At 36.9% G+C, this 26,178-nt stretch overlaps 1 protein-coding gene and 1 long non-coding RNA gene across 2 annotated transcripts in view; one reads left to right on the top strand and one right to left on the bottom strand.

Moving 5' to 3' along the window:
• Positions 1-26,178, top strand: part of GPR158 (G protein-coupled receptor 158) — a 436,580-nt gene that overhangs the window by 308,492 nt on the left and 101,910 nt on the right. The window lies entirely within an intron of this gene.
• On the bottom strand, positions 383-24,913 carry LOC147579461 (uncharacterized). The gene is made up of 2 exons (XR_015253175.1): positions 24,516-24,913; positions 383-1,430 (listed from the first exon to the last, which is right to left on the bottom strand). It is a non-coding gene; the product is annotated as an uncharacterized LOC147579461 (long non-coding RNA).

The following is a 26,178-nucleotide window of genomic DNA, read 5'->3' as shown; positions in this document are numbered from 1 at the left end:
CAGTTTATTTCTAACTCCCTTGCTAGAATTTTTGGGATAATGTCTTTGGCCATGGGAAAAAGCACAGCAGAAACTCATTTTGTCTCTTTATCAATGGTTATTATTTCTCCTCTGATTATAAAAATGTATCTTAAATTTTCCTGTGCGGGCCCAAGACACATATGTAATTAACTATTTCTGAAATTTGGTAGTTTATTTTCAGTTAATAAAAAAGCCAACAAATGTATACTTTAGGGTTAGATATTAAATGTGAACCTGTGATTTAAGATAACTTTAATAGTTTCTGGAAAACATTCTCATATTAACAAACTACCAATACTGTGATGTCTAAGTTTATCTCTGTAGCCTTATGCATGAATAATTTGACATAAGAAGGTAAAAATACACTTAAAGATGTTTAATAGATAATTCAGAAAATAGTTACAAACAGAAAAATAGTTGCTAGACATGACATTAGCAATGTGTCTTAAAAAATAGTTTCCCCTTCAAAGCTATTATAGGAAACAGTTGTGGAAGACTTAGAAACATCATTTAAAAGAGTAGCAAGTATTTTTTTAAAAATGACAAGGAGATGACGCTTTGACATGGCAAATCATACCTTAAATGTCAGGGACTACAAAGTGTCACTGAAGAGTCACAATTCAATAAAGCAGATTTATTACTTAAAATAGCAAAACAGGAAAAAATATCAAGACATAATACTTACATAGAATCATATTAACAAAAACCTAACCTCAGAGCAGTCTCAGGCTGATATAAGTGTGATTGAAGAAATCATTTGGACCCATAGCTTCAATTAGAAAGGTCAGTGTGAACTTCTGGGATAAAGAACAGATTGCTTTCCTAAAACGTATCAGAAAATATGTCAATTTATATCTTTATTTCAGTAATACATTTACCTAAAATGTATTATTAATCATTATTATAATTATATTAATATAAATTATTTAAAGGAAAGGTAATTTATGATTAAATGTGTATAAATTTCCATTATTTGTCTCTCCATGAGTATTCCAAAATGAAATTTATTTCGAATGCCATCTCTAGGCTTCAGCAATAATATAAATATGATTAACTGAAACATAGACATGTTCAGATGACATTTTCATCCAAAACTTACTTTAAACTTAACTTTGACTTTCTTCATTCTTCACACTTTAATTTCTATATGAAAGTGTCCACTTTTCATCATGCTTACAGAAATGTGGGAAAAAACACTTGTCCTGATCTTGATTCTTGTCCATTTCACGTCAGTCATGCCACTGAGTCCGCACGTGACCTAACACAGCCTGCATACAAGTGCTGTTGTTTATTGTGAAGAGGGTAGGAGAGGCTTTGCTGATTATATGGATTCTTTCAAAGCAGATGTACATTTCGCCTTCCAGTATAAAGCACAGCATTTCATCAGATGCTCTAACGTAAAAGATGCTCTAAAAAAAGAAGAGGTTAAGCGCATATGGCATATGCCCGTACTTACGGAGTAACAGTGAACATCTCATATGAAGGCTTTGAGATCTGCTCTATCTTGCTCAACGTTATTACCTCCTTTTCCACATAATACCTATGAAAATATTTGTAATTAATAATATAAATCCTATAATGTATGCCTTAAAGAATACATGTTAAAAATCTCATAATGTTGTCTAAGTGTGATTCCATTTATACAGAGTGAAATTGTGTGTGTGTGTCTGTGTGTATAATATGAGCATATGAGGTAAACCTTAAGAAAGCAGGAAAATGACAAACACAAAATCCAGGATGATGGTTGCCAGAGAAGGGGGGGAAAAGCATGGGATCAAAGAGGAAGAGGGGCATAAAGGAAGCTTGTAGTGAATAGTAATATTCTCTTTCTTAAACAGAGTGGTGGATAAATGGGTATGGTCATCTATTCTCTCTCTCTATAAAATCACGAGAGATAGATTATAGGTAGGTAGGTAGGTAGGTGGGTAGAGAGAGAGATAGATGGATGGATATGCTGTGATGGTTGGAGGTGCAGAAGATGAAGAGGATCCAGTAAAGGAGACTGGGAATAACCTAGCAGGGAAGTATGAGTAGGATCAATTGAATTACACATTATGTTTAAAGAAAGACAGAGAGGGGCGCCTGGGTGGCGCAGTCGGTTAAGCATCCGACTTCAGCCAGGTCACGATCTCGCGGTCCGTGAGTTCTAGCCCCGCGTCAGGCTCTGGGCTGATGGCTCAGAGCCTGGAGCCTGCTTCCGATTCTGTGTCTCCCTCTCTCTCTGCCCCTCCCCCGTTCATGCTCTGTCTCTCTCTGTCCCAAAAATAAATAAACGTTGAAAAAAAAAATAAATAAAAAAAAAATAAAGAAAGACAGAGAAAAGAGTGATTAATTCCTTTGGATGCTGCTGATTAGTCTTCTAAAATGAGGAACAAGAATTGGCTCCTGAATTTGGAATGTTGAGGTGGTACTGACCAGACCTGTTTCAGAACAGAGGTGAGTGATAAATGGAGAAGATTAAATGGAGACAGCAAGTAAAACCCTCTTTCTACAAGTTTTACAGTAAAGAGTAGAGAATTGGAGTACTGAAGGAAGTTGTAGGTCAAGAGACTTTTTTCCTTAAATGAGCTAAATTACATTCTTGCAGAGCTATGGAATGATCCCATAGAGATGGAAAATGATGGTGCAGGAGAGAAGTGAATATTGTCATAAAGGAAGCCCTTAAATAGTCCTTAAATACGGTATGATAAGTGGAGAGTTTGAACTTAGATCAGAACACATCTAGTTCACTCATTGTGTTGGTAAAAAAAAAAAAAAAGAGGTACTAAGACTTCTCTTTATAAATACCAAATGAAAGCCTGGGGTCAGGGCAAAAATTAGAACTTGGGTCCTCTCTGAGAATGTGTAAATTTTGGCTGTTTCTCTCATTTTCCTGTTGTTCAGGACTTCGCACTAGATTCAGACAGTATCTCAGTGCAGTTGGTTGGGAGCCCTTATGAATAAACTGCAACTTTCTAATAATTGACAGTGATTTTTCAGATTTTGGGATAACTATTTCACAGTATACAGTGGTCTGGATCATGCGAACAATTGTGCGTTCTATGGCCAAATGACTGTCTCTGATAGAATAGTGACTAAGATGATGATTACTATCCTTCAAGTCCTAGTCAGTCCAGATTCAGGCACGCTTGTGTCCGTGTATTCTTCAGACACTGTCACTGTACCAGTCATACAGTCACTTGGGCTATTTCTGCCATCATAAAGCAAATGAAAGATTTGATAATTACCTACTCTGGACAGACAGTACAGATCTTCAGGACTAACACTGAATTGATCTGTGATATAAGCTCAGACAGAATTTTAATTAAAAAATTTAAGCTACAAAAATGGATTACACACCTAATAACCTATACTTTTTGGCAACTGTTGACAATATTGAGTAGTACTGGAATTATTTTGCCTTCACTTGGTCAACATTTTGCCCTTTTATTTCACCTTCTTGTCCTACTCTGTTTAAATAGAATGTTGAAAGTCAAAGCTGAATGCTCAATGTTGGCAAATTGTACAATTTTCAGGTAATGTTTAAATGGCATTTTTTTTCACCTTGGGAATCTTGGCTTCAAGGAAGTCTCACTTTTTGCTTTCAGTGTCTTCTCAGTTTTTCCTTAGAAAAATATATTTTATTTCTGCCCCTTTGCATTTGAAAGAAATGAAGCCATGATTCCGTCCTGAAAAACAGTCATATGGTGATGTTCTGAAAACATTGAGAAATGAAGTCCTGCCTTCAGAGTCCTGGACTTCAGGGAGGAGGTGCAAAAAGAGAAAGGGGTGCTTGGGTAGTTCAGTCAGTTGTGTGTCCAACTCTTGATTTCAACTCAGGTCATGATCCCAGGGCCATGGGATCGAGCCCCACGTGGGGCTCCGTGCTGAGCTTGGGACCTGCTTAAGATTCTCTCTCCATTTGCCCCTCTCTCCTTCTCACTCTCTCTCTCTCTCTCTAAAATAAAAAAAAAAAAGAAATTAAGAGAAAGGGAGAGAAGAAGGAGATTATCTCTCTCATTAACACTGTTAATGCATTTAGGGAAAAAGTACTACAGAATAAGTATTACACCATCATTTCTCTACTGCAGTATTGCTGTATTATGTTTGGTTTTATAGTTGAGTTCCTGTGTTTCCCTCTCCATTATAAACAACAAGATAATGATATGAGAGCTGACATTTATTTTGTGATTCTCCATATCAATGTCTGAAGTACTTTGTATGTGTTATCTTATATCTTATACATCTTTGCCTTCTCTAATGTGTAACATAATGTCTGGCATATAGTAAGAATCCAATGAATATTTTTCTAGTTTCCTATAAACAAGGCATTAGATATGCCAACAATGCAGAGCATCTGCATAATAAAAAGGTTGCTACCTGGTATTATGATATAAAAAGCTCTGATAAAACCCTGTTATAGAACCCTGTCTTCATGGTTGACATGCTAACAAAATTAGCATTGTTACTTAACTTTAATTGCTATAACTTAAATTAAGTTATAGCAATTGTTTCCTGATAAATTTAATATACTAGCTGGTAAACACCTTATCTCTTGTATACTTATCTGATCAATATTAGGCTTTATAGTATAGTGGTGAAGAACATGGACTGTGGAGCCACTGTAACTGACACTTATTAGCTGTGTGACCTTAGTTAGTCATTTAAGCTCTCTGGACCTCCATTGCCCTATCTGTAAAATGGGGATTATAAACTTACCGTTGGATGATTTTATGCATGCAAATGCTTACAATAGTGCCTGATGCAATTATGAGATGTGTAAGTATTAGTTAACAAAGTAGCATATCCTAAAGTAGGAGTTCTCTGACTTTACAAGCATCAGAATCATCAAGGACTTGTTAAACCCCAGATTGCTGAGCCCCACTGATTCAGTAATCTAGGTTACAGTCAGAAAATTTGCATTTCAAATAAGTTCCGAAGGGATGCTGGTAACTACTGGTCCATGGTCATTGAACCACACTCTGAAAACCGTTGGCCTGTAGCAATGCATTTCAAACTATGTGTGGTGAATGAGTGAATGTTTTTAACTCATTTGTTAGTTTTACATTGTGTCAATCTGTCATAGACAAAGTGTTTGGTAAAATACAGTAAATATTAATTACCAGGAAAGTGAAATGAATAGTTATTTTTGGAGTTTTCCAGCTGATCTCATTATCAGATAAATGGGAATTTTCTGTCTACACCCTCAAAAAGGGAGAGAATTCATATAGCAAATAAAGTGAATTGTGTGCACTTATGTTTCATGTTAGGCACTTGGTCCCTTCTGGTATTTTAGCAATCCTTTCTTTTACTCTCTTTAAAAAATTTTTTTTCTATTTTTTATTTAGAGAAAGGGGGAGAAAGAGGGAGAGAGAGAGGGAGAGAGTGAGCGAGAGCAAGCACGAGTGGAGGAGAGGTGGAGAGGGAGAGAGAGAGAGTCTTAAGCTCCATGCTCAGCATGGAGCCCAACGTGGGTTGGGATCATGAGCTCAACCGAAATCAAGAGTTGGACACTCAACCAACTGAGCCACCTGAGCACCCCTATGCTCTTTTAAATGGAGACCAAAACAACTGGAGAATGTGATGCTAAGTGAAATAAGCCATACAGAGAAAGACAGATACCATATGTTTTCACTCTTATGTGGATCCTTAGAAACTTAACAGAAACCCATGGGGGAGGGGAAGGAAAAAAAAAAAAGAGGTTAGAGTGGGAGAGAGCCAAAGCATAAGAGACTCTTAAAAACTGAGAACAAACTAAGGGTTGATGGGGGGTGGGAGGGAGGGGACGGTGGGGGATGGGTATTGAGGAGGGCACCTTTTGGGATGAGCACTGGGTGTTGTATGGAAACCAATTTGACAATAAATTCCATATATTGAAAAAATAAAAAATAAATAAATAAATAAATAAATAAATGGAGACCAAAACATAATGTACTCCTAGGATCCTGGGATTAAGATATGGATATCTTTGGATGCTGTTATTCTGCCTATCACACCAATCATCAAAAATTCTCATTCAGCACACCAGTCAGGCAACCCCAATCCAGCTAGAGCTGCTAAAAATCTTTGACACACTCTAATATCCAAAGCTGGATTTTAAATATCATCAGCCTATAAGACAAAAAAAAAAAAAAATGTTTTACAGTACCTATGCCATGAATTTGATGAATTTGTCCTTCAGATAACTTTACTCTCCTACATAGGGATTAATCAATTTTTCTATAATTACTTACATACATTAAAAATTAGCAAAGTTTTCACCTTTAGATTGAGAGTGAGGGGATGGAGAACTATTTATCATGCTACTGGAAGCCAAAAGAAAGCTGGAGTAGCCATACTTATATCAGACAAACTAGACTTTAAATTAAAGGCTGTAACAAGAGATGAAGAAGGACATTATATAATAGTGACAGGGTCTATCCATCAGGAAGAGCTAACAATTATAAATGTCTATGCGCCGAATACCGGAGCGCCCAAATATATAAAACAATTACTCATAAACATAAGCAACCTTATTGAGAAGAATGTGGTAATTGCAGGGGACTTTAACACCCCACTTACAGAAATGGATAGATCATCTAGACACATGGTCAATAAAGAAACAAGGACCCTGAATGAGACATTGGATCAGATGGACTTGACAGATATATTTAGAACTCTGCATCCCAAAGCAACAGAATATACTTTCTTCTCGAGTTCACATGGAACATTCTCCAAGATAGATCATATACTGGGTCACAAAACAGCCCTTCGTAAGTTTACAAGAATTGAAATCATACCATGCATACTTTCAGACCACAATGCTATGAAGCTTGAAATCAACCACAGAAAAAAGTCTGGAAAACCTCCAAAAGCATGGAGGTTAAAGAACACCCTACTAACGAATGAGTGGGTCAACCAGGCAATTAGAGAAGAAATTAAAAAACATATGGAAACAAACGAAAATGAAAATACAACAATCCAAACGCTTTGGGACGCAGCGAAGGCAGTCCTGAGAGGAAAATACATTGCAATCCAGGCCTATCTCAAGAAACAAGAAAAATCCCAAATACAAAATCTAACAGCACACCTAAAGGAAATAGAAGCAGAACAGCAAAGGCAGCCTAAACCCAGCAGAAGAAGAGAAATCATAAAGATCAGAGCAGAAATAAACAATATAGAATCTAAAAAAACTGTAGAGCAGATCAACGAAACCAAGAGTTGGTTTTTTGAAAAAATAAACAAAATTGACAAACCTCTAGCCAGGCTTCTCAAAAAGAAAAGGGAGATGACCCAAATAGATAAAATCATGAATGAAAATGGAATTATTACAACCAATCCCTCAGAGATACAAACAATTATCAGGGAATACTATGAAAAAGTATATGCCAACAAATTGGACAACCTGGAAGAAATGGACAAATTCCTGAACACCCACACTCTTCCAAAACTCAATCAGGAGGAAATAGAAAGCTTGAACAGACCCATCACCAGCGAAGAAATTGAATCGGTTATCAAAAATCTCCCAACAAATAAGAGTCCAGGACCAGATGGCTTCCCAGGGGAGTTCTACCAGACGTTTAAAGCAGAGATAATACCTATCCTTCTCAAGCTATTCCAAGAAATAGAAAGGGAAGGAAAACTTCCAGACTCATTCTATGAAGCCAGTATTACTTTGATTCCTAAACCAGACAGAGACCCAGTAAAAAAAGAGAACTACAGGCCAATATCCCTGATGAATATGGATGCCAAAATTCTCAATAAGATACTAGCAAATCGAATTCAACGGCATATAAAAGGAATTATTCACTATGATCAAGTGGGATTCATTCCTGGGATGCAGGGCTGGTTCAACATTCGCAAATCAATCAACGTGATACATCACATTAACAAAAAAAAAAAAAGAAAAACCATATGATCCTGTCAATCGATGCAGAAAAGGACTTTGACAAAATCCAGCACCCTTTCTTAATAAAAACCCTTGAGAAAGTCGGGATAGAAGGAACATACTTAAAGATCATAAAAGCCATTTATGAAAAGCCCACAGCTAACATCATCCTCAACGGGGAAAAACTGAGAGCTTTTTCCCTGAGATCAGGAACACGACAGGGATGCCCACTCTCACCGCTGTTGTTTAACATAGTGCTGGAAGTTCTAGCATCAGCAATCAGACAACAAAAGGAAATCAAAGGCATCAAAATTGGCAAAGATGAAGTCAAGCTTTTGCTTTTTGCAGATGACATGATATTATACATGGAAAATCCGACAGACTCCACCAAAAGTCTGCTAGAACTGATCCATGAATTCAGCAAAGTTGCAGGATACAAAATCAATGTACAGAAATCAGTTGCATTCTTATACACTAACAATGAAGCAACAGAAAGACAAATAAAGAAACTGATCCCATTCACAATTGCACCAAGAAGCATAAAATACCTAGGAATAAATCTAACCAAAGATGTAAAGGATCTGTATGCTGAAAACTATAGAAAGCTTATGAAGGTAATTGAATAAGATTTAAAGAAATGGAAAGACATTCCCTGCTCATGGATTGGAAGAATAAATATTGTCAAAATGTCAATACTACCCAAAGCTATCTACACATTCAATGCAATCCCAATCAAAATTGCACCAGCATTCTTCTCGAAACTAGAACAAGCAATCCTAAAATTCATATGGAACCACAAAAGGCCCCGAATAGCCAAAGTAATTTTGAAGAAGAAGACCAGAGCAGGAGGCATCACAATCCCAGACTTTAGCCTCTACTACAAAGCTGTCATCATCAAGACAGCATGGTACTGGCACAAAAACGGACACATAGACCAATGGAATAGAATAGAAACCCCAGAACTAGACCCACAAAGTATGGCCAACTCATCTTTGACAAAGCAGGAAAGAACATCCAATGGAAAAAAGACAGTCTCTTTAACAAATGGTGCTGGGAGGGGCGCCTGGGTGGCGCAGTCGGTTAAGCGTCCGACTTCAGCCAGGTCACGATCTCGTGGTCCGTGAGTTCGAGCCCCGCATCGGGCTCTGGGCTGATGGCTCAGAGCCTGGAGCCTGTTTCCGATTCTGTGTCTCCCTCTCTCTCTGCCCCTCGCCCGTTCATGCTCTGTCTCTCTCTGTCCCAAAAATAAATAAACGTTGAAAAAAAATTAAAAAAAAAAACCCAAAAAAAAAAAAACAAATGGTGCTGGGAGAACTGGACAGCAACATGCAGAAGGTTGAAACTAGACCACTTTCTCACACCATTCACAAAAAAAAACTCAAAATGGATAAAGGACCTGAATGTGAGACAGGAAACCATCAAAACCTTAGAGGAGAAAGCAGGAAAAGACCTCTCTGACCTCAGCCGTAGCAATCTCTTTCTCGACACATCCCCAAAGGCAAGGGAATTAAAAGCAAAAGTGAATTCCTGGGACCTTATGAAGATCAAAAGCTTCTGCACAGCAAAGGAAACAACCAACAAAACTAAAAGGCAACCAAAGGAATGGGAAAAGATATTTGCAAATGACATATCGGACAAAGGGCTAGTATCCAAAATCTATAAAGAGCTCACCAAACTCCACACCCGAAAAACAAATAACCCAGTGAAGAAATGGGCAGAAAACATGAATAGACACTTCTCTAAAGAAGACATCCGGATGGCCAACAGGCACACGAAAAGATGTTCAGCGTCGTTCCTTATCAGGGAAATACAAATCAAAACCACACTCAGGTATCACCTCACGCCAGTCAGAGTGGCCAAAATGAACAAATCAGGAGACTATAGATGCTGGAGAGGATGTGGAGAAACGGGAACCCTCTTGCACTGTTGGTGGGAATGCAAACTGGTGCAGCCGCTCTGGAAAGCAGTGTGGAGGTTCCTCAGAAAATTAAAAATAGACCTACCCTATGACCCAGCAATAGCACTGCTAGGAATTTACCCAAGGGATACAGGAGTACTGATGCATAGGGGCACTTGTACCCCAATGTTCATAGCAGCCCTTTCAACAATAGCCAAACTACGGAAAGAGCCTAAATGTCCATCAGCTGATGAATGGATAAAGAAATTGTGGTTTATATACACAACGGAGTACTACGTGGCAATGAGAAAGAATGAAATATGGCCCTTTGTAGCAACATGGATGGAACTGGAGAGTGTGATGCTAAGTGAAATAAGCCATACAGAGAAAGACAGATACCATATGGTTTCACTCTTATGTGGATCCTGAGAAACTTAACAGGAACCCATGGGGGAGGGGAAGGAAAAAAAAAAAAAAGAGGTTAGAGTGGGAGTGAGCCAAAGCATAAGAGACTGTTAAAAACTGAGAACAAACTGAGGGTTGATGGGGGGTGGGAGGAAGGAGAGGGTGGGTGATGGGTATTGAGGAGGGCACCTTTTGGGATGAGCACTGGGTGTTGTATGGAAACCAATTTGACAATAAATTTCATATACTAAAAAAATAAAAAAATAACAATAAAAATAAAAAAACCAAAAAAAAAATTAGCAAAGTTTATGTTAAAAGACCATTTTTTTCTGATTATATATACAGGTCCCTCATTCCCATAATGCCAGCCATCTGCTGGACTTGCATAGTAGCTACCCTAGTTAGACATGTGCCCTATGTATTCTTGTTTTTCATAGTCCCACCTGACCTGCTTTATTCATCCAGAGTACGTTTACTGCCCGGCTTTCCATATAGTATTTCATTTTGCTGCCCCTAACATTGAAAATTCCGACAAAAGGAAAAGCATCCTTGTTTTGACACCTACTTAAAACTCCAATTCAAAAAAATAACACTGTATTTAAATGAAGGAAGTCTCCCATATGCTCCATGAGTTCCCATGTAAAATAAACAAGTACACTAACTGACTTAACTAAAAATAAAAATTTAAAGGGATAGTGCATAATTGTGACTATTTAAAAACTCAAAAGGTAGATAACGAGCAGTATGGTGGTATTAGGATTAGATACACTTGTTGGGGTCAGGATTAGCTGAAATTTCCAAGGAACATAAGAACAGAAGCTTTAAAATGCTAAACTGTCTTTCTCCCATAAAAAGAAGTATGGCCGTGAATAGTCCAAAACTATTTCACAGCTACGGGGATCCTGGGTGACCCATTCCCTCTTTCCCTTCTAACCATTTCATCTTCATCTAAGGAAGCGAGGATGTGGGAAGAAAGTGTGAAGGGGGAGGGAATACTATACTTCTCTTTCATTTAGCCCCATTTGTCAGAATTTCATTATGTGGTCACCCTTTACTTCAAAAGAAATTGTTTGTTTGTTCATTTGTTTAACATAAGGGGCCATGTGCTTAACTGAAAAAACTGAGAGAAGGGAATTCTTTGTGTTATGAGATCTCATCTCTGCCATGCATGTGATTTTTATTTTCTTCCAAATGCTGGTTTGCATGTTCTGTATTTCTTCAATGCATATATATTATCTTTATAAAAGATAAAAAATATATCATTTATAAAGATAATATATATGCATATAAAAGAAATCCTGTCTCTGACTCTAGCAATGACTTTTGAGGAGAGAACTAAGGTTACTGAGGTACTGATTATGCAATTCACAATGCAGACTTCATTTAGTGGAAAACTGCCTATCATTATTAATTGTAATCTTTATATAGCTCTTCTTGTTTCTTTCACTTGCTTGGGAAAAAAGTAATTATGTAACAGATGTGATTCAGACAGGAAAGGAAGCCCCTATTTTAATCTAAGGGGTTTTTAGATAACTACTAAAGAGGGACCTAAGATGGGTTTTCCTATATGGGGTTTTCTGGTGACAGCTCAACTCCTTTAGGGTGCACTAGTTTTGATGGCTTAAAGACCTTTGGAAGTTATTTTAAACTGCATAGTGTAGGCACACTGAGTTTAGTGTGCTAAAACTGGGTAGGGAAGCGATGGTTTGTACTCTAAGCTTTATTCCCTTTGCTATGAGGCCTTTTTATTTTAAGGGAGATAATATTGCTACAAATTGCTAATTTTGATGTTTAACAAAATGCTCCACATTTCTTTAAAGTCAGAGATGTGTCAAATGGGAATAGTTGCTAAAGAAGTTTGTTTAAGGAAGCCTCACATTTAAAAGGCTGGAAATTTTATCTGGCCAGGGCTAGGACCAATTATGCACAACTGTTGGTTGTCATCATATATATTTAGCGTTTGCCTCTATTTTTGTTTATATTCTATACTCTAAATTTTCCTCAATCACTAGGCAGATGGCAGTGATAAGTTTTATAGTGTTTGGAGTGATGATAGTTTTCAAGTATTAGGAAGACATATTCTGAGAAGCCAATTTTAAATTGAATTCCTAGATATTATAGGGCACTGAATAAGGTACAAAGGTTTTTTTAATGATCTTTTTCTTCTTTTTATTCAAGTATAATTAACATACAATGTTATATTAGTTTCAGGTGTACAAAACATTGATTCAAGAATTCTATACATTACTTGGTGCTCATCGTAAGTGTGGTTACCATTAGTCACCGTATAATGTTATCACAATATTATTGACTATGCTGTATTTTTCGTCTCTATACAAACAGAAGTTTGTACCTCTTAATAATAACCTTTATCTGTTTTACCCATCCCCCAATCCATCTTTCCTCTGGCAGCCACCAGTTTGTCCTCTATATTTGAGTCTGTTCTTTTGTTTGTTTCTTTATTAATTCATTTTTTTAGATTCTGAATGTTAGTGTAATCATAAGATATTGATCTTTCTCTATCTGACTTATTTCACTTACCATAATGCCCTCTAGGTCTACCCGTGTTGTCTCAAATGGCAAGATTTCATTCTTTTTTATAGCTGGGAAATATTAGATTGCATTTATATACCACATCTTTATCCATTCGTCCATCCATGGACACATAGATTGTTTCCATATCTTGGCTACTGTAAATAATACTGCAATAAACATGGGGAGGTGCATGTATCTTTTTGAATCAATGCTTTCACTATTTTTGATAAATACTCAGAAATGCAATAGCTAAATCATATGGTAATTCTATTCTTAATTTTTTGAGGAACCTCAGTACTATTTTCCATAGTGATTGCACCAATTTTATATTTACATTTCCACCCTTGTTTCCACAACCTGTCCAATTAACGTTATTTCTTGCCTTTTTGATAATAGCCATTCGGACAGGTGTGATTTGATATCTCATTGTGGTTTTGATTTGCCTTTATCTGATGATTCATGATGTTGAGCATCTTTTCAAGTGCCTATTGTCCATCTTCATTGGGAAAATGCCTATTCCAATCCTCTTCCCATTTTTAATCAAATTGTTTAACTTTTCATTGTTGAGTTGTATGAATTCTTTATATACCTTGGTAATTACCCCCTTCTTGGATGTATGATAAGCAAATATCTTCTCCCATTCAGAAGATTGCCTTTTAATTTATTGTTAGTGGTTTCCTTCACTGTGCAAAAGCATTTTAGTTTGCTGTATTTTTAGTATAAAGTAAATGTAATGCAAAAAAAAGAAAACCTTTATTAGTATAATGCAAGTCATCCAGTCATTTAGTTTTAGTTTTGTTGCAGTTGCCTTTGGAGTCAGAACCAAAAAAAGTATAGCCAACAGTAATGTCAAGGGGCTTACAACCTATGTTTTCTTCTAGGAGTTTTATGGTTTCTGGTCTTATATTCAACCTTTTAGTCCATTTTGACTAAATTTGACTAACTTTTGTATATGGTGTAAGATAGAGGTTCAGTTTCACTATTTTGCATGTAGCTGTCCAGTTTTTCCCACACCATTTATTGAAGAAACTATTCTTTCCCTATTGTATACTCTTGCCTCCTTTGTCATAATTAATTGACCATATAGGTACTGATTTACTTCTGGGCTCTCTGCTTTTCCATTTATCTGTGTGTGTTTTTATTTCAGTATCATACTGTTTTGATTCCCATAGCCTTGGAGTGTAGTTTGAAATCAGGGAGCATAGTACTTCTACCTATGTTCTTCTTTCTCAAGATTGCTTTGGCTATTCAGGGTCTTTTGTGATTCCAACAAATTGTAGAATTATTTGCTATAGATATATGAAAAATGCCACTGGAATTTTGATAGAGATTGCACTGAATCTGTAGATTGCTTTAGGTAACATGGACATTTTAACAGTAGTAATTCTTCCAGTCCGTGACCACAGAATTTATTTGTGTCTCTAATTTATTTAATCAGTGTCATAGTTTTCAGTGTACAAGTCTTTCACCTCCTTGGTTAAATTTATTTTTAGGTATTTTATTCTTTTTGATGTCCTTGTAAATGGTATTGTTTTCTTAGTTTCTCTTTATGAGGATTTATTATTAGTATAATGTAAATCATGTCATTTGCAAATTATGGCAGTTTTACTTTGTCCTTTCCCATTTGGATGACTTTTGTTTCTTTTTATTGCCTAATTGCTCTGGCTAGTATTTCCAGTATTGTATTGAATAAAAGTGGTGGGAGTGGGCTTCCTTGTCTTGTTCCTAATCTTAGAGGAAAACTTTTCAGTTTTTCACCATTGAGTATATTAGCTATGAGTTTGTTGAGAGTTTTATCATGACTGGATGTCGAATTTTGTCAGATAATTTTTATGCATTTATTAAGAAGATCTTGTGACTTTTATTCTTCATTTTCTTAATGTAGTGCATTACATTGATTGAAATGCTGATGTTGAACCATACTTGCATCTGTGGAATAAATCCCACTTGATCATGGTGTGTGATGCTTTTAATGTACTTTTGAATTCCATTTGCTAATATTTTGTTGAGGATTTTTGTATCTATGTTCAAGGATATTGGCTTGTAATGTGTGTGTGTGTGTGTGTGTGTGTGTGTGTGTGTGTGTGTGTGTGTGTGTTGTGTGTGTGTGTGGTGTCCTTGTCTGGTTTTGGTATCAGGGTAATGCTGGCCTCATAAAATGAGTTTAATAGCACTAGCTCCTCTTCGATTTTTTGGAAGATTTGAGATTAGCTATTAGTCTTTGAATATTTCATAGAGTTTGCCTGTGACGCCATATGGGCCTGAACTTTTGTTTGCTGAAAGGCTTTTGATTACTGATTCAGTCTCCTTACTACTAATGAGTCAATTCAGATTTTTCTATTTCTTCATGATTCAGTCCAGGAAAGATGTGTTTTCTTAGGAATTTATTTATTTATTGCAGATTTTCCAGTTTTTTGGTACACAATTTTTCATAATTAGTCTTTATGATCTTTTGATTTTTGTGATATCAGTTATCATTTCTCCTTCATTACTGATTTTGTTTATTTGAGTCTTCTCTCCTTTTGCTTGGTAAAGTCTAGCTAAATATTTGTCAATTTTGTTTATCCTTTCCAAGAACTAGCTCTTAGTTTCATTGATATTTTTTTTCTCTTTTTATTTTTTTTAGCTTCTATTTCATTTATTTCCACTTTGATCTTTATTATGTCCTTCCTTCTAAAAACTTTGGTTTGTGTTTGTTCTTTTTTCTCTGGTTCCTTTAGGTATAAAGTTAAATTGTTTACTTGAGACTTGTTTTGTGTTTCTTGATATAGACCTGTATTGCTATGCATATTCCTCTTAAAACCGCTTTTGCAGCATCTCATAGATTTTGGGTTTTGTATTCCCATTTTTATTTGTCTCGAGGTATTTTTTTTATTTTCCCTTTGATTTCTTCATTGGCCTATTGGTTAGTCAGTAACATGTTATTTAATTTTGCGATTCCAGTAGTCTTCTTATAATTAATTTCTAGTTTGATACCACATGGTCAGAAAAGATGCTTCATAATGTTTTCAGTCTTATTAAATTTATTGAAACTTGTTTTCTGGCTTAACATGTGATCTGTCCTGGAGTATGTTTCATGTGCACTTGAGAAGAATGTCTTTTCTGCTTCTTTGTGGATGGAATGTTTTATATATAAAGTCCACCTGGTCTAATGTGTCATTTAAGGCTAATGTGTCCCTATTGATTTTTTCTCTGGATGATCTATCTACCAATGTGAGTGGGATATTAGAATCTCCTACTACTGTTGTATTACTGTCAATTTCTCCCATTAGGTCTAATATTTGGTTTATGTATTTAGGTCTTCCTATGTTGGGTGCACATATACAGACAAATGTTATATCCTTTTGTTGCATTGATCCCCCTTTATCATTATATAATGTTCTTCTTTGTCTTTTATTACAGCATTTTTGTTTTAAAGTCTGTTTTGTCTGCTATAAATATAGCTACATCAGCTTTCTTTTCATTTCCACTTGTTTAGAAAATCTTTTCCCACACCGTCTTTATTTTCAGTCTGTATGTGTCCTTACATTTAAAGTGAGTCTCTTATAGGCAACATATAGATGAGCTTGTTTTTTTCAATCCATTCAGCCATTCTGTGTCTTTTGATTGAATTTAGTCCATTTAAAGTAATAATTGATACATATGTACTTATTGCCATTCTGTGGTTTTTTTGGCAGTTTTTGTAGTTCCTCTTTGTTCCTTTTCTTCTTCTCTTGCTGTCTTGGAGTTTGGTGAATTTCTTTTAGTATTGTGTTTAGATTCCTTTCTCATTATCTTTTGTGTGTCTACTGTAGGTTTTTGCTTTGTGGTTACCATGATGTTTACATATAACATAGCAGTCTGTTTTAAGTTCATAGCAACTTAAACACATTCTAAAATGTCTCTATTTTTACCCCCCCCCACATATTTATGTTTTATTTTTTTATTTAAAAAATTTTTTTTAATGTTTATTTAGTTTTGAGAGAGACAGAGACAGAATGTGAGTGGGTTAGGGGCAGAGAGGGAGACACAGAATCTGAAGGAGGCTCCAGGCTCCGAGCTGTTAGCACAGAGCCTGACGTGGGGCTCGAACTCACGAGATCATGACCTGAGCCGAAGTCAGACACTCAACCGACTGAGCCACCCAGGCGCCCCAACACATATTTATATTTTAGATGTCATATTTTACATTTTTAAAATTTTGTGTATCCCTTAACTAATTATTGCCTGATTCATTTTACTACTTTTGTACTTTAACCTTCACACTAGCTTTAAAAGTGGTTAATCCACTACCCATTTATACATATATTCAGTTTTACTAGTGAGACTTTCACTTTCATATGTTTTCTTGTTATTATTGCCTTTTCAGCTTAAAGAGGCCCTTCAACATTTCTTATACTGCTGTTATAGTGGTGATTAACTTTTTTATCTTTTGCTTGCCTAGAAAACTTTCTATCTCTCCTCCTTTCTGAATCATAGCCTTGCCATGTGGAGTATTCTTGCTTGGCAGGTCTTTCCTTTCAGCACTTTGAATCTGTCATGCCACTCCCTTCTAACCTACAGAATTCCTCACAGGAATTCTGCTGATAGTCTTATAGGGGTTCCCTTTATGTAACATGTTCTTTTTCTGTTGCTACTTTTAAGAATATCTCTTTAACTTTTGACATTTTAATTATAATATGTCTTGGGTTCATCTTATTTGGAAATCTCTGCTTCCTGGACCTGCATATCTGTTTCCTTTCCAGGTTAGGGAAGTTTTCAGCCATTCAGGTAAGTTTTCTACCCCTTTTTCTCTCTCTTCTCATTCTGGAACTCCTATAATGCAAATCTTATTGTGCTCGATGTTGTACATTAGGTCTCTTAAACTATCTTTACTTTTTTTTTCACTCTTGTTTCTTCTTGTTGTTGTATTTGGGTGAGTTCCACTATCCTATCTTACAAGCTGCTGATTCGTTCTTCTATTTCAACTAGTTTGCTGTTGAACCTTTTTAGTATAGTATTAGTGCAGTAATTGCATTCTTCAGCTCTATGACTTCTCTTTGTTACCTCCATGAAGTTTTTACTGTGTTTGTCCTGAGTTTGATGAGCATCTATAGGACCATTACTTTGAGCTCTTTATCAGGCAGATTATTTATTTCCATTTCATTAAATCTTTTTCTGAGATTTTTGCCTTGTTCTTTCATTTGGAACATATTCCTCTCTCATTTTGCTTGATTCTCTGTGTTTGTTTCTTTGTATCAGGTGAAATAGCAATCTTTCCCATTCTCGAAGGTGTATTTTTGTGTAGAAGGTGAGCCTCATTGTTCCACCCTGCCCTAGCTCTCACTTGTCTCTTACACCTTTGCGATTATGTAAGTAGCCTGATTTATTCTTGATAGGTCCCAATTGTTGAGGTTATGCCAAGACCTGTTAGTTTTCCAAAGGGAGTGATCTCAGTCAGAAACCAGATTCAGGCTGAGTAGAAGCCAGATCTTCAGGCAACAGCTACTTTTAAAAAGTATGCAAATATATATATGTGTTCCCATGAGACCACAATTATAGATATCTGAAGGCATCCCTTGGGCAACAGTTGCAAGAATTGGGGCTTCAGGCAAACGTATAAACTCCCTTCAGGGAAGTAACAGCAAGCTGTGACAAGGCCAAAGGAGGGTGAACACATGGTGTCCCCCTGCCTATGTTCCCCATGAGCACCTCTGTAGCCTTTGGAGGTGTACTAAACCTGAAGCCTGTCCTTCAGTTGAAGCTCCACGGCAATTAATCGGACTTGTTTCATGTGCAGACTAGGGATGTGTTTTGGTCTTCTCTCTGTGTTGTGTTCTAGGTATGACACCCTGCCCAGAACTGTCTTTCTAAATGTTAAGATCCTGTGGGGCCCAGGAGTATAAGCCCCTATCGTCACCAGAGCCAGGCAATCAAGATACACCTCCTGTGTGGATTGTGCTTACCCACCAGCTTTAGTAAGGCTGTGGGAGAGTGTTGGGATCAGGGCACACCTGAAACCTTAGTGAGCCCTGGGATGAGCTCTGGGGCAGTGCATTCCCTAGCAAGGTTGTGTCTGGGCATGCCGACGAAAGCTAGCAAGGTGGAGGCAGAGTACAAAAAATGATACTTTTAAATGTCTCTGTCCCTGAGGAAAATCCCTGCTAACCCCTGCCCCTCCGGCAGATGCTGTAAGATGAGCAACTGAATCATTTTCACATAATCTAATCATCTCTCAACCTGCCGCCTTTGCACTGGTTCCTGGGATGAGTGAGTCTGCACATGAGTCCCTCAAAAGTAATATCTCAGATCCCCACAACTCCCTGGATACCTGGAAGGAAGCCCCATTGATTTCTAAAGCCAGACATTTGGGGAGCCTCATCTGTCTGGTGCAGGGCCCCAGAGTGGGGCACAAATTCCTCGCTCCTCAGGGAGAGGCTGTGGCCCACGAGATCCCTCCCTACAGTGTGTTGCCATGCAAGCAGTAAGGTTTTGGGCAAGACCTTGTCTCTGCCTCTCCTACCCATTCCTCTTATCCCTTATGGAGAGTGCTGTTCAGCTAGTTTTCAGTTATTTTTCATCAGGATTTATTCCATTTGTCATTATAGTTTTGGTGTGCCCATGGGAGGAGATGAGCTCGGCGTCTTCCTGTGACACCATCTTGGACCTCCCCCTTGCCAGGGCAATTTTGGAGGACATGTTTTCTACATGGGGTAGCTGCAAGATAGAGGAGGATTGCCTAAGACACATTAGATTTTGTAAGAGTGACATACAGTCTTGGTTTGTCACTGGGATTTCTGAGTTGATTTGTTTCTGCAGCTGAGCCTCGTTGAACATTGACTAATAACTATCTCAAAAAAATGTACATTTCTCAAAATTGTTGAGATAAATTATCATGTACGGAACACTGTTACACACCTGGTTTCTTCCTATATCCCTAAAAGAATTCAGATTTATTCTCAAAAAAAAAATTTTTTTTTAATTTTTTTTTCAACGTTTTTATTTATTTTTGGGACAGAGAGAGACAGAGCATGAATGGGGGAGGGGCAGAGAGAGAGGGAGACACAGAATCGGAAACAGGCTCCAGGCTCCGAGCCATCTGCCCAGAGCCTGACGCGGGGCTCGAACTCACGGACCGCGCGATCGTGACCTGGCTGAAGTCGGACGCTTAACCAACTGCGCCACCCAGGCGCCCCTCAAAATTTTTAATATAATTTTAATGTTTTTATTATAAAAGTGTTCATTTTTAGAAAAGTTAGGAATTGAAGTATAAAGATAAGAAAATTACCCATAATTCTACTACAAAGATAACTTGTTGATACCCTCAGTTGTTGGACATTTATGTGGTCAATGTGGTTTCCTGTATTTGTCATTGCCATTAGTGCTATGAAGAACATTCTTGGGTCAAAAACACTATTCACACGGAAAAGAAGAGGGCAAATTCTCTCTATAAAACACTACCCCTTGCTTACAGACTTCCTTCCACCATCTCTTGCTTCTTCAGTGGCACTAATTTTTTTTTTTTTAATTTTGTCACATGCTGTTTAGGAGATACAAACTGTTAGAGTACACTACTCATTGTCTACTGAGAGTGTGTTACAATGAAAGAGTTAATCTTCCTGGTCTTCTTTTCATCCTTTAGTTTTAGATAAAACACTACCTTTACAAGAAAAATATTTTTATAACTGGACTCTAAGCTCTTTTCTTATACTCTAATCCAAAACTTTATAGACTTCATGAGTCTGTGTTATCTACCTATGGCCAAGTCTCTTTGAACATGCAGTGGGAAGACTGTCCACACAGAGGAAGTTACTAGAGAAAAGCCGACATTTTACATGAAAGGGTGAAAATGAAAATATTCATCGTGATGAGCTTACTTTATTGGTCTTGTAACAAACGATAGGCAATCCACTTATCCAGTAAATGAAAAATGAACTCTTCCTACTTTGATGCTAATGCTATTTATTATCCAATATAATAAATTTGTGTTTAAAAGACTTGTTTTCTTAAATTACCCTTTATGTTTTATTTTTTAATATTTGAAAATTATTTTTTGGATTTGAGTAAAAATTGGCACTTACAAAGAGTGAAATTACAATGCTTACAAAAATCTTTATGTACAGAATTGCAACTTAGAAGAACACCATATTTTCTGGTTGATTTTAAAAAGTTTATTGACATTTAGTCCTTTCACAAAAAGAGAAGTTTGGGATGTGTTTATTGTTGAATCATAGATGCCTTTGTTCAAGGAGCATTGAGGAGCTAGACTTTGAGAGGTCTCCTAGTATGGGGCCTACTTAAGCACAATTGCAGTGAAAGCCCTGTGCTCTGCTTTTGTCTTCCCTCATCTGACTCAGCATTACTCACTCAATTCCTCTCCCTTTTATATAACCCAGCACCATTCCATTCTAGCCAAGTTTATCTCTGCACCACTCAGATAAGCCCCATGCTGCTCTTTGTAAATGTCATTCTTAGAGGAGGGTAGTCTTAGGGTATTTTCTAAAAGAATTATTTTTTAAATTATTTCACTGACTGAATTCACTCTGAAGGATAGTTTGAGTCAGGGGCTTTTTTTTTTTTTTTTTTTTTTAATCTTTCAGGAGAGCATCTGGGACACAGAGCAGGTAGCCCATTATTGACTCAGGAAACTCCCTGGACTTGTTAGGTGGATAAACACAGAGTGAAAGAATGGGTCTGAGTTAGTTAGATGTTCCTGAAGTGTCTGATGTAAGCAGCCAGGTTTCTGAGTGACCTTATCTATCACAGATTTTTAGTGTCTGTATTGGAAAATTATTGTGTTATCCATTTAGACTAGTGAATTAAACATCTATAATATAACTTACAATTGGAATACCAAAGCTGTGAAGGTGTGTATTTTGTGACAGTTTGGTGAGATGACACGGTTTAGTCAGAGTTGATAATATAGATGATCTTTGAGGGCTTTCTTATTTACAAAAAAGTATATAAGGTGATTTTGAAGTTATTTGTGTATTGTGCTTTCCTTCAAAGTTCATAAATGGGTGCCTATTATAGCCTAAACCATTCTAAATGTTTCCTTTAAGATTTAAGTCATTTTTGAGGTATCTGGGTAGCTCAGTTGGTTGAGTGTCTGACTCTTAATTTCAGCTCCGGTCATGATCCCAGGGTTGTGAGATCAAGCCCTGTGTCAGGCTCCGCACTGAGCATGAAGCCTGCTTAAGATTCTCTCTCCCTCTTTCTCTGCACTTCTCTCTGGCTTGTGCGTGCTCTCTCTCTCTCTCTCTCTCTCTCTCTCAAATAAAAAAAATTTTTTTTTAAGATATGAATCATTTTTAAAATGTCACATAAGCGCAAATGTCATTTAATATCTGGAATGTTTTAGAGTTAAAACAAACTTATCTATAATAAAGTCATGAAAATTTTACACACTAGAGAGGAAAATTAACTTCTGCATTTGGGGCCCTCAATTGCCTAGATACTGATTTGTAGGAAAGAGGAGGGAGAGGGAATCCAAAAATAAAATCTACCAGATATTCTATGGTAGAGAGAAGAATCTTTGGTATGTATGGAGATATTGCTAAATAATCTTTGTTTTGTATAACATAAATCAATATACAGATAAAACTCACTGATCTCTATTATGAATTAATTTTAATTCAAATACTTGTTCACTAATATCTCAATAGATTTTAATTTTTATATTTTTTCTAATCATAAATTATTATGCTTCATTTGGAAATTTATTAAATAGAGGGGCACCTGAGTGGCTCAGTCTGTTAAGCATCCAACTTTGGCTCAGGTCATGATCACGCTGTTCGTGGGTTCAAGTCCCACATCCGGGCTCTGTGCTGACAGCTCGGACCCTGAGCCTGCTTTGGATTCTGTGTCTCCCTCTCTCTCTACCTCTCCTCCATTTGCACTCTGTCTCTGTCTCTCTCTCTCTCAAAAATAAAGAAACATTTAAAAAATTTACAAAAAAGAAATTTATTAAATGGAAAGCTATATGAAAAAAAGCAGAGACCACCTGTATCCTCATACTCAGAGAAAATTTTTATAGTATAAGCATGCATTTTGGTTGATACTACTTTTATCTAAGTGGAAAAATTGGAATCCTACTTTAAATAGTGTTTTTATCTTTTTTAAATTTCATTTACATATATCATTAAGTATGCACCAACTTTATCATTTATAACAGTTGCATAGTAATTTACTGCATGGATGTACTATATTACCAAAATTTATTTAGTTCTTGCTGAACCTTTAGTTTCTCTTTCTTTTTCGTTTTCTTTTTTTTTCCCTAATGCTTTAGGCTATTTTAAACCACTCCACAGTGAAGTACTTTGTATGTGACTACTTATATAAATCTCTAATTGTTTCTGTAAAGTGCATCACTCTGAGTGGATTAAAGAATATGAACTCATTTATGTTTAAAAATGTGAATATTTTAGGGGCAGCTGGGTGGTTTAGTCCGTTAGGCATCCAACTTCAGCATAGGTCACAATCTCGTGACTTGTGAGTTTGAGCCCCCCATCAGGCTCTGTGCTGACAGCTCAGAGCCTGGAGCCTGCTTCAGATTCTGTGTCTCCCTCTCTCTCTGATCCTCCCCCACTCACTCTGTCTCTCTTTCTTTCTCAAAAATAAATAAACATTAAAAATGTTTTAATTTTAATATTTTAAAATTAATGTACTATTCTTAAATAAGTTTTATTTATTTTAATAAGTTTTATTTATTTTTTTACATATTTTATTTATTTTTTAGAGAGGGACAGAGAGTGAGTGGGGGAGGGCAGAGAGAGAGGGAGACAGAATCTGAAGTAGGATCCAGGCTCCGAGCTGTCAGTACAGAGCCCGACGTGGGGCATGAACTCACAAACTGTGAGATCATGACCTGAGCTGAAGTTGGAAGCTTAACCGACTGAGCCACCCAGTCTCCCCAAGTTATTTATCCTAAGAAGCAAAAGCTAGAAACAACCAGGGTGTTCACCAACAAGAGCATATAGCCATTCCATAAAGTATATACTGTATGATTTCATTTATATGAAACTGTAGGAAAGACCATTCTAATTAATGGTAATGGAAAGCAGTGGTTGCCTGGAGCCAGAGGTGAATGGTGGGAACTGATTCACTGTAGAAAATTTATAAGGTGCAGATAAGCAAAGAGAAGAAAATTATCTCACCATTTAGAGATTTGTATAGCACACTTTTTTTTAGATATATAAATACATGAAGAACAAATTCAGTTTAATGAGATTTATTTATTGACTTAGCAGGCAGTATTTCATGAGTAACTCTGCCACTTGTGCTATTCTTGAGATTATTTTAAGATGTCATTCTTTTCATTTTAATGTTTAAAAACTTATTGTGTACTGCTAGGTCATTTAACTATAAGAAGAAACCTCCACGTGATGATGAGTTGTATGTTAAGTAAGTCTGCTTCCTATGAAAATTTTCTGCAGCTTTGATCTCCATTTATTACAGAAAACAGCGGAGATTCCTAAAATTGTTATTAATTTCACTGAAATTAGCCTACGTTATAAAATTACCGATATGCATTTATTTTTTTTTTTTTAATTTTTTTTTTTCAACGTTTATTTATTTTTGGGAGAGAGAGAGACAGAGCATGAACGGGGGAGGGGCAGAGAGAGAGGGAGACACAGAATCGGAAACAGGCTCCAGGCTCTGAGCCATCAGCCCAGAGCCCGACGCGGGGCTCGAACTCACGGACCGCGAGATCGTGACCTGGCTGAAGCCGGACGCTTAACCGACTGCGCCACCCAGGCGCCCCCCGATATGCATTTAAATTAAACAATAACCCCATTTCTTCTCTCCTTCAGCTGAGGAATTTTCCATGCTTCATTACCTTCCATTACTTACCTTTTATCAGGGCTTCTTAACCTCGACACCACTGACATATTGCTGTGGGGTCTCTCCTTTGCATTGTGGGATGCTTAGTGGCATCCCGGCCTCAACCTACTAGGTGCCAGTAACATCCCCGCCGTAACAAACAAAAATGGAGCTGTAACAAACAAAAATATCCCCAGACATTGCCAGATGTCCTTTGAGAGGCAAATTCACTCCCAGTTGAGAGTCCTGACTTAAAGAAAATGCAGCACTTTATTCTTAATATTGCTTAATTACACATATCTCCCTGTCAATCACTTAATATTCTTCTGATAATTAGGCTCTGGCCTCTCTGTTCTGCTGTGATTGCAGATTAATGAGGTAAAACTTTGAGAGGTCTTGGCTGTATATGTCCATATATACTCCAGTTACTTCTGAACATCGACTAAATAAAGGCATCCTTTGGAATGCCACTGTCTTGGACCATGAGAAATGGAGAGACACTTTAGAGATATGGCCACAGTTCTCCTTACAACTTTACAGCAGGTGTTTAACTACACATGACTGTCTGATAGATTTTATTCAAAACAAATTAAGCAGACTTAATTTTACTTCTGCCTATAAGCAGGTGTTTAACAAGGTTAAAAGTAAAGTACTCTAGGGAATTTTCAAGTTAGTGGAAACCATTGGTGCTTTTCCAATTAGCTGGGAAAGAATGCTTGGAAAAATTAGAGGCATTTGAGGAAAGGAGAGAATTTCAACAGCTGAAATAGCTATCCTCATTGTCATTTTGGGCTAGATAAAGATTATCTTCCAGCCTTAGAATAGTTATTAACCCATGTTCAACAGTTACTGTCCTAAAGAAACAATCCGAGGGATAAACAAGAAGATAACAGAGTTGTCTTCATGGAGTTCGTAGTGTTGGAGGAAATTGTACATAAACATTTTTACAGTTGGGTAACTTTACCATCAGTGAGAAACAATTTCATTGATTGGCAGTATTTCATCAGTTGCCAAATGAGTTGTGCAGACAGTAACAGCAGACGTTTATAAGACAGAATTCCACAGACTGGAGAAATCAGAAATGTATGGTTGGAAAAGCTAGTATCTGAGCTGGGAAAGGAGGTAGAGGAGGCAAAGAGGAGAATCTCAGTGGAGGGTGGTTGTGTTAAGATGCTACTATAAGAAAGCTCAAAGCATATTTGGTGTGTAGAACTGAAACAAAGGGGGGTGGGGGAGAAAGCCAGAAGGAAAGGCTAAAGCCAGATCCTTGAAGTCCTTGAATATAAGGCTAAGGAGTTTTTATTAAATAACGGAAGCTAATGTTTCCCACACTGGTTCTGTGAAACAGTAATCCAGCAGATGCCTTCTGAATAAAGTGTTCTGTGGGTAAATAAACTTGGAAAGTGTTGCATGCTAAGTGTGTATGCCCTCCTGGTGACTTAAAATGCATATGGGTATTTAAAGACTATGATTAACTTTGTTAAAGCCAGCATTTACAAATGCATTTGATCACAAGGTACCTATAGGGTAGGGTTATGAGGAATAAGAACATAAAGTATCTATCAACAGCAGAACAACTTAGAATTTGCAGTTTGGTAATAGGGAAGCTTTAACCATGATTTCGAAACAGGAGGTGGTATTACCAAAAAGATATTTTAGTCAGTATCGGCTTGTACACAGATTAGAAAAAATG

Source organism: Puma concolor, chromosome B4, assembly GCF_028749965.1.
Source record: "Puma concolor isolate L17-30 chromosome B4, mPumCon1.1.hap2, whole genome shotgun sequence".
Lineage (NCBI taxonomy): Eukaryota > Metazoa > Chordata > Mammalia > Carnivora > Felidae > Puma > Puma concolor.
Note: the sequence above shows the minus strand (reverse complement) of the source record. Positions and strands in the feature narration are given on the sequence as shown.